Here is an 8,422-nt window from a genome sequence, read left to right as displayed (position 1 = left end):
GGGGGGGAGGGTGGGGGGGTGGGGCTGGGCTTGACCAGGCTGTCACACAGGAGCACTCACAATGGCTGTGGCTGTTTGCAGGGTTGGCGGTGGGCTGACGGGATGGCACAGCAGTTTAGAGAGCTCTGCTCCATGTTCTCCCAGAAGATCTGAGTGGGAGTGGGAGAGCCCTTGTTATGGTGTTTGCAGCTGCTGCAACTCCAGCTGCAGGGGAATCTAATGCCTCTGGCCTCTGCAGACACCTGTGCACACACACACACACACACACACACACACACACACTTAAAAATAACACATCTTAAGTATTGCAGCACAGATGCAGGGAGTAACAAGACCCAGCCTTTAGTTGGGGCAGTTGCTGAATCCCGGGGAAGAGAGAGAGCCACTTTGGAGGGAGGTTAATGCTGGTAAGTCAATCATGCTCCAGAGGGCAGCCCCACACCCATGAGCATATGAGCGCTACTTGGACTCAGTGGGTTAAAGAAAGAAAAGAGAACATGGAGGGAAGGAGGGAGGGAGGGAGGGAGGGAGGGAGGGAGGGGGGGGGGGTGGGGGGCCTGAAGGAGCTAAAGGAAGTAGGGAGAACAACAAAGATGGATCATATACGCGTATGGGAATTCTAAAGTAGACTCAGAAAGCCAAGTTAAAAAGAGAATTGAGCATCTGGCAGGATCCGGTCAAAGCTGCCACGCGAGGAGTGTCTGTGCAGGAGGAGGTGGCAGATCTGTAAGTGCTGATGGGGACCTCCAGGTACACTGCCTGGCAAACTCAAGGACAGCACAGGATACAGCGTGTGGAGTGTGCTAACAGTCCTGTGGAGGGGAATCACATATGCACACACTACCCAGAATCCTTCGAGCCAGAGAGCCCAGTTTTAGGATATTTCCCTTCCTCTTTCTCTCTCTCCCTCCACTCCTCTCTCTGTTTCTCTGTCTCTCTGTCTCTCTCTGTCTCTCTGTCTCTGTCTCTGTCTCTCTCGCTCTTTCTCTCTCTCTCTCTCTCTCTCTCTCTCTCTCTCTCACACACACACACACACACACACACACAACTAGAACACCCTGAAAAGACACAGAAAAGAGAGGGAAACAATAGTGGCTTCTTGAAAAGGGAACTGAGTTCAGAGCGGGTGAGTGCAGAGCAGCAGGTGGGGAAGGCAGAGGCAGAAGCAGGACACAGTCCTGAGCAGTGAGTTGCAGGGGCTTGCTTGCCGTGGTTTCTCTTACAAAGCTGCAATGAATGAGCCACGTGTCTGCAGGGACAGCCAAGAAACTCCGTGGTGGCCAAGCCTAAGCCTCACCCCAGAGAGGGATTCCTCTGCCAGGGCTGGGGGAGCCACCAGGTCAACCAGAGGCAGCTCTGGAGGCCTAGGAGGGTGATGGTCTGGTACCCACTTCCTAGACCTGCCTCTGAGCGTGGGCGTAAAAGCAGGATGTGAGAGACGGAGGCGTCTGCTGCTGACGGATGGACAGAGACACCCGTGGCTCAGTGTGGATCCGACTGTGTGCTCTCAGATATTGGAGGCCATAGAGTTAGGGAGCCATGTGAGGGAGAATTCCTGGAAAGACGCTGTCGGCGTGCATTGATTGACTAATAGAACGTCAGCGACTATGGAGAATTTGGAACGTTGCTGATTTGATAGCCTAATTACAACTTCTCCCTGGCTGCCTTTAGCTCTCTGGAGAGCCATTCCTTGCCAACCTTTGTGTCAGACCTGATGTCCTGATAAACAGATAAAAAAACCTTTGGAATACATTAACCTAAGAAACACTATTTGCCAGCAGAAGCGCTAAGGATGCCATGGTGGCGATTCCTCAGCCCGCTGCACTCTCTGCTTCATGTTTCCACCAGTGTGGTTTTAAAATGCTTTGATTTATAACTTTCTTTGTTCTGTTACTACAAAAACTCCATGAAACTGCTTCCCTGTTGGACCACGGAAACTGCAGCAATCTAGCTCCACTGTTCCTGATCCGTGGCCACTCAAATTTGGCACCAGAAGGTTTTCTCAGAGCCCAGAAGAGAAACTGGGAGCCCCCTGGGGTGAGGTGTTCTCTAACTTCCCCAGGCCAGGTGGGCTGAGTAAAAAGGGGATTCATAGCATAGACCCCCAAAGAGTAAAAGTGCTTAGGGCACCTCTGTGACCAGTGGAGGAGGAAGGGATGGGCTCGCTGTGGGAAGCAGGCCTTGAGGATATGGAGGGAGACTGAAGATAGATTCTGAGCAGGCAGCAGACGTGAAGGATGTGGTGTTCTTCAGAACAGCCCTGGCCCTGATTGTATGGGGAGGAAGCCAGCTCGTGTACCCATAGTGCTAAGAGACAGATCTCTATGGGGAGCAGGGGGAGAGGATACAGGGTGTGGCTGGCTACCCTGGGGAGCCCTTCCCTGTGCCTGGGGAGGAAAAGGAGGCCATTTGGGGGCAAGTTGATCCTGAGGCTTCTGTGGGCACTCAGGGGACAGGCATACGCTCACAGAATAAATACTCAGGGACAGGATGAGGGTTTGGGACCCTGAAGGGGCCTGTGTGGTGTGAAGGAGCCCCAAATGTGAGGCTGCCATCAGAGACGAACATCAAAGCGACTTCAAGTGGACTCAAGTGGACTGCCAGCCAGGTGACCAAAGAGGCGGTGTATCGATTTATTCACTGGGCATCCTGTCTAGACACCAGCCAGGTCTCCTGTCCTCTGGGCCAGCCTATGAGAAAAGGGCACATTCACCACAGCCCCAGGTCGGGACCACACCTCTGTTTCGTTCCGTTCTCTGGGGGTCTAGTAGTCAGCCTGGGTGTGAAATGGAAGGAGTCTGCACGGCATGACAGAAGACCCTCAGTCACAGGGAACAGCCTTTGCTTGTCTCTTGGGTACTGTTTGGGGGAAACAGTAAAGTCCAGGACCTGATGATGCCTTATAGACTTGTTCCAGCCAACCACGCCTGGCAGACACCATCAATCAGCTAGCCTCCATCCCTTAGCATCTACAGTGGCATACACTCAACACCCTCCCTCAGATGGTATCTGCCCTCCCTCAGATTGGTACCTGCCCTCCTTCAGATGACACCCAGAGTTTCAAATTCATGTGGCTTGAAACTGAACCAATATGGGAATGGGTCAGCAGCACCAGATCCCAACCCATCTCCATGACAACCAACTCAGCACCACCCAGTCTTCTGCCAGCCTATGGCTGCCACCAGGGTCCTGTCCCAACTCAGGGCTCAAAGGTGCAGCCCCACAGCAAACCACCTTCTTACCCGCTGCTCTTGAAGTCACCTCCAAGAAGAAAGCTGTGCTTCTGCTCCAAAGATATCCCCAGGCAGGAAATGGACAGCAGGCACCATGAATGTTTAATTACACTAATTGTCCAAGTTCAGTTCACTCCTCATTCCTTAAGTACCTTGTGGGAAACTGTGATTAAGTGTGAAATGGCTCCTTCCTACTATTCCCTTGCTCAGAGCTCTCTGTCAGCTGGGGAGTCCGCGCCAGTCCGCGCCAGGCATCCCTGAGTAACACCTTTTCATTTTTTTCTAATTCCATCTTCTGACCTTTTACCCTTGACGTCCTTACTTGCTTTGTCCTGGGCCTTGGCACACAGCACCAAAAACACCATAATTACTTCACCATAGCCCTCTCGTGGGGTCTACTTTTGACTTTGTTCGAAAACACTGTAATCAAATCCCTGAGAGTCAGGATCGATGCACCGGGCTTGCCAGAGGCAATCTATCACAGGACTAAGTGGTTTAGAGAGAGAGGAGGTCCCTGTGGGGTGGAGCAGAGGATTGGGTATGCAGAAACCCAGGCAGGATGAGTGGCTGGGTGGGCATGGCAGTGGGTGGGGCCTGAAGGTGGGAGGAGTGGGTTAAGTAGCCCTGTAGTAGACTGAGCCAGGAAAGTGGGCAGAGCTATAGGATAAATGGGTGAGCACACGATAGGCAGGGGTGCAGGCCAGCAATGCGGGCAGACAGACCTTGCAGAGAGGTGGGTGGGTTTGCAGTGTGGGTCACCAGAGCATTTAACTTGGCCATCTGGGACCCAGCGACCTCTGAGGCTGAGCTCTTTCCGTGGGTTCTGCACTGAGAAGTACATGATGGTCTTCTGGCCAGAGACTCGTACACACCAGGCCCTTCCCTGAAACCAGGGGGAATGCTGCCTTCCAATATACATCAACCATACATTACGGCCCAGGAGGAGTGTGTGTGTGCTGGTTCACAGGATGAGGCTTGGAGGAGAACAGGGGCTCAGTAACTCTGACCTCAGCTCCCATTCCTGAACCTCCATCTGCCAGGGAGTACAGGCCTGGCTGAAGCCACACACCCATCACACACGGCCAGGTACTGGGGTCTGTACATACTTCCTTTATTCCATGTACTGCTTAAAATGCCCACTGTGGGGATGCATAGAAGGCTCACAGTTAGGAGCACTGGCTGCTCTTCCAGAGGACTTGGGTTCGATTCCCAGCACCCACATGGTGACTCACAACTGTCTGCAACTCCACCAGGGGACCTGGCACCCTCTTCTGGCTTCCATGGACAGACACCAGGCATGTGTGTGTTGTAAACAGACATACATGCAGACAAAACACGTGTACGTATAAAATAAATTAAAAGCATTTTAAAAATTTAATTTAAGGCCCACCACACCATTTGTGTACTGGATTGACATTAATTCACTTTATAATACAATGGGGGCACCCCCATAAAAGAAGACACAAATCCAGCCAGTTTGGAACTTCTGAGGCTATACCTGAGTACTGATATCTCTGCACTATCCCCCATATTCTAAAACAAGTAAGTCCCAGAAGGATACAACTTGGAATTCAGGAGGTCCTCCTTCAAGCCCTACCCAAGGTAAGATGTGTGTGTGTGTATGTGAATTTATGTGCATGTGTATATGTTTGCAGGTACTTATTGAGGCCAGAAGAGGATATTGGATGCCCTGGAGCTGGAGATGCAGGCAGCTATGAGCATGACATGGGTAATGAAACTAAACTGGGGTCTCGTGTTAGAACAGCTAGCGCTCTTAATGACTGAACCAGCTCAGTGCGGAGGACGTGGCTCAGTTGCAAAACACACACTAACATTTTTAAGGTTCCAAGTTCAACCCCACACCACAAAACAGCAAACAGTCAGACAACAAGAAACCTATGTTTTAGTCTAGTGTGTTGGTTCACAGGCAGTCCTAGCACACAGGAGGCTGTAATGGGGATGGTTGCTGTTCAAGGCTAGTCGGGGCTTTGTAGTGGACTTGAGGGTGACCTGGGGTACAGACTGAGGCCTCTCTCAACACTGCAGAGGGGGGAGGGAAAGGGGAGGGCAAGGAAGTAGGGATGGGGGGGACAATGACCCAAATTTGTGCAATTGGACGGGTATGTTAAATGCTTTAAGCATAAAACAAGTGGGTTAGGGTACAAGAATAGGTGACTAACTCATTCATTATCCTGACAGTGTTGATAATACCACAGATGGTTGACATGTCCAAACTCACTGTATACTGTGGCTCTGTGTAACAGTCCTAGCTGTCCTGGAACTCACTTCGTAGACTAGGCTGGCCTTGAACTCGCTGAAATCCACCTGCCTCTGCCTCCCAAGAGCTGGGATTAAAGGCGTGTGCCATCACCGCCCAGCACTCCTAACTTTTTAACAGAATGATGAACTAATGAAACTTGGGTAAGGGGCAAGGCGCCCTGAGGTTATCCTGTTGGAGCATGAACTCCTAGTGAGGGGAGAATGTCAAAAACCCCAGGGTCACACACTGTATTTTTATCTGGGTCTTGGAAGTACTTGAGCCCCCTGGGGGTCCAGAAGCAGGACAGACCAGGGTTCAGCAAGCGAGCTGAAGGGGAAACTGCTGCACGAGGCGCTGATTCCTTTCCAGACACGTCATGTTGATTCGTATCTGATCGTGTCAAGTCTGTATTAAATTTCCATCCAAACTTGTAAATTTAGCAATTTCTTAAGAAATTAAGACAAAATTGCTGTTTATCAAAAAAAAGTAGGACTTTATTCTAGTCTGTGTCTCTGAAAACGTGTTAATTTTATCTCATGAAATAGTCAACAGTTTGAGCACTCCCCACCAGAAGATCCAAACTCAAGCGTTTTTGAGTTCCTGGTGACTCCATCCCTGGGGGTGGAGACATGGATCAGCGGTTGCAGGTGCTCGCTGTGCAATCTTGAGGGCCAGAGCTCAGATCCCAGCATCCAGGAAACAAGTCAGTGTCCCACTCATGCATGCCACCCATGCCCTCAGAGGAGGGCAGAGACAGGAGCATTGCTGAAACTTGCTGGCTTTCAACCTAGCAGAGAAACTGTGAGTCCCAGGTTCAGGGAGAGACCTTGCCTCAAAGAAAAAGACAGAGCTTGGCAGAGAAGTGCACTTAACGTCCTGGCCTGGCCTCTGCGCACAAGCACAGACATATACACTCACATAGACACAAACCTAGATTAATAAATAGGAAATCTTTAAAAAAAAAAAAAAAGAAAAGAAAAAAGGAAGGAAGGAAAGAAGGAAAATAGAGCCCCAACTTCTGATGATGTGCAGCTATTAAACGCAGGGCATTTAAAACATCTTATGAAATATCCCAGGCTATGGATACAGGTGTACATAAAACATAAATAAATATCATATGTATACCTTGGTCTTTTCCCTGAGATATCTCATCATATAATGCAAATATCTGAAAAAAAGAAAAATCTGCAATCTGAAATAGTCTGGTCTTGAGCATTTTGGATGAAGCATTCACAACCCATACATGTCTTTAAAATAGATTTGATGCCTCCAGAGACACCTTTAGATTTATCCCAGGCTTTTGTGCCCCCATGACACTCGCTCTATGGTTAAATGAAGAAACAGCATTTCATCTGGGGAAACAAGGGAGGGCTGGGACTGACCCAAGTATAACCACAACTTTGCAGGTCTGGCTGCTACCATGGCAACCGTTTGGGCTTCCTAATAAAGGGTCACATCACTCTTCAACGGATGCTGGCATTGTTTTAAGCAAGTTGCCAGTATCCAGCCAATTCATCCTCGCAGCGGTGCAGCGAGTCAGCTACGATTATCTGCATGCTACAGAACGTGAGGAGGGAGACCCTACTTCCACACCCACTAACGTCTCCGATCCCCAATCATCGCAACTCTGGGCATCTTCCTGAGTGTCGTCGAGCCCAAGCGTTGTTCCGGCCTGTGCTTCAAGGGGCTCTCAAGTGAATTCTGATACTCTCGACAAGTTACTGTAATCGTTCTTGAATTAGTTCTCAATCCTTGATTTGGAAAATGGAGAAACTCCAGGCACTGCTGAGTGCTGCGGAGACAGTTCTCCTGCGAGCCTGCGTGGAGCTGGCAGACTGGCAAGGACCCCAAACACTTTATAGATACTGATTATTGTATTGTGTCTCTGACGCTTCTGCTAGCACAATCAGCTACTTAAAAAGTGGAAAAAAGCCAGGAACCAGCAATTCTCACTATTAAGCTTAAAGTCATGCTTATGTTTCTTTCATTAAAGTTTCACGACACTCTTATGGTTCCTGATATTTTAAAGCCTTTGATTTATTGGTCTAATTGAAGTTGCAGGATACAACATTCTTAACTTCCTGGAGAAGGGAAACACACAAAGCCACCCCTGGCAGTCTTGCGCTCTCACGTCTGAACACACCCCAGCAGATGTTTGAAACAATAACCAGACCAGGAGACACGGGTCAGTGTGGAGCTTGCGGCTTACACACGAAGACCTGAGTCTGAATCCCCAAAACGCACATACAAAAACGGGCTTGTTCGCACATGGGCTTGTAGCCCCAGCATTGTGGTAGGCTGAGACAGGAGGATGGATGGGGCCGCTGACCAAGGTCCAGGTGTAGTATGCGGCCCTGTTTCAAGTGAGTGCGGCAGAGTTGTATGCAGAGTGCCCCGTGTCCTCCTGGGCTCCTCCTCCCAGCTGTCTGCCATCACCCCTGCATGTTACAGGACACTTCTGTGGCACCAAGTACCATGGAACCTGGTGTCTTTCCCCACTCCAGTCCTGCCAGTCATCTCATCTGCACTCACAAGGAATTGGTAACATTCAACATCTTCTGTCTTTATTCTCCCTAAGTAGGACCTTGCTTGTCTGCCATGATGTTAGGCCTCCACATAGACCTCAGTGTGTAGTCTCCTGCCTCTGACCTCTCCACACAGAGGCAGCAGCCTTTGCTAGACCTTGCCTCATCATTGAAACCCCACAGTGGTTGCCAGAGCAGGTGCACCGTGAGCTACCTTGTCTGTGACCTCCTAAGGGGCTGTCCCCTCACCTCCCCACCCTGCCCCACCTACAAGGCAGACATACTCAATTCTATCCTGTCCCACCCAAACACCTGTGCATGCTGGGAAACATGGTTTGCTCTATCCAGTGTCCTTCCTGGATGAATGCTATGATTTGAATGCAGTCTCCGAAGTCTGTGTATTG

At 50.1% G+C, this 8,422-nt stretch overlaps 1 protein-coding gene and 1 long non-coding RNA gene across 2 annotated transcripts in view; one reads left to right on the top strand and one right to left on the bottom strand.

Moving 5' to 3' along the window:
• Adamts2 (ADAM metallopeptidase with thrombospondin type 1 motif 2) overlaps positions 1-8,422 on the bottom strand; it is a 197,592-nt gene that overhangs the window by 84,654 nt on the left and 104,516 nt on the right. The gene's annotated exons all lie outside the window — the stretch shown is intronic.
• On the top strand, positions 336-7,200 carry LOC126511452 (uncharacterized). The gene is made up of 3 exons (XR_007594694.1): positions 336-407; positions 4,889-4,962; positions 6,900-7,200. It is a non-coding gene; the product is annotated as an uncharacterized lncRNA (long non-coding RNA).

The sequence above is a fragment of the Alexandromys fortis genome, unplaced genomic scaffold (assembly GCF_014885135.2).
Source record: "Alexandromys fortis isolate MF-2015 unplaced genomic scaffold, M_Fortis_MF-2015_v1.1 scaffold_99, whole genome shotgun sequence".
NCBI lineage: Eukaryota > Metazoa > Chordata > Mammalia > Rodentia > Cricetidae > Alexandromys > Alexandromys fortis.
The sequence above is the reverse complement of the archived record's forward strand: the minus strand, read 5'-3'. Positions and strand labels throughout refer to the sequence as shown.